The sequence below is a fragment of the Penaeus monodon genome, chromosome 24 (assembly GCF_015228065.2).
Source record: "Penaeus monodon isolate SGIC_2016 chromosome 24, NSTDA_Pmon_1, whole genome shotgun sequence".
In the NCBI taxonomy this organism is placed as follows: Eukaryota; Metazoa; Arthropoda; class Malacostraca; order Decapoda; family Penaeidae; genus Penaeus; species Penaeus monodon.
In genome coordinates, this window is record NC_051409.1 from 14603285 (window position 1) to 14603685 (window position 401).

A 401-nucleotide genomic window follows, 5' to 3' on the forward strand; every position below is an offset into this window, starting at 1 on the left:
TTTCCTTTTTATGATACACTTCTGATTCTCTATAGCACTCATACTACTAATCTCTTAGTATGCCACGTATTTACTATCTCTTTCTATTTAACTTTCTTCTCATGTCATTAGTCTTACTTGTCATATTCATACTGAATATTGTAAATATTAAATTTATTCGATATTTTGAAATAGTTTTTTAATATTTCTGATCCACCTGTGTCTCATAATATACACACCAATTCTTGAATTGTGCGTTCCCTTTTTCTTCTCTCTCTGCTTTTATTGACTGAACATTTCATTTTTTTCTTCCTTTCTGTTCGTACCTTACCTTTAACTTTCTCTTTTTGGGGGGGGGTTTAGATGAAAATTTAAATTGTTAAAAGAAAGCAAATACAATACAACATAAGTACTGATATAAG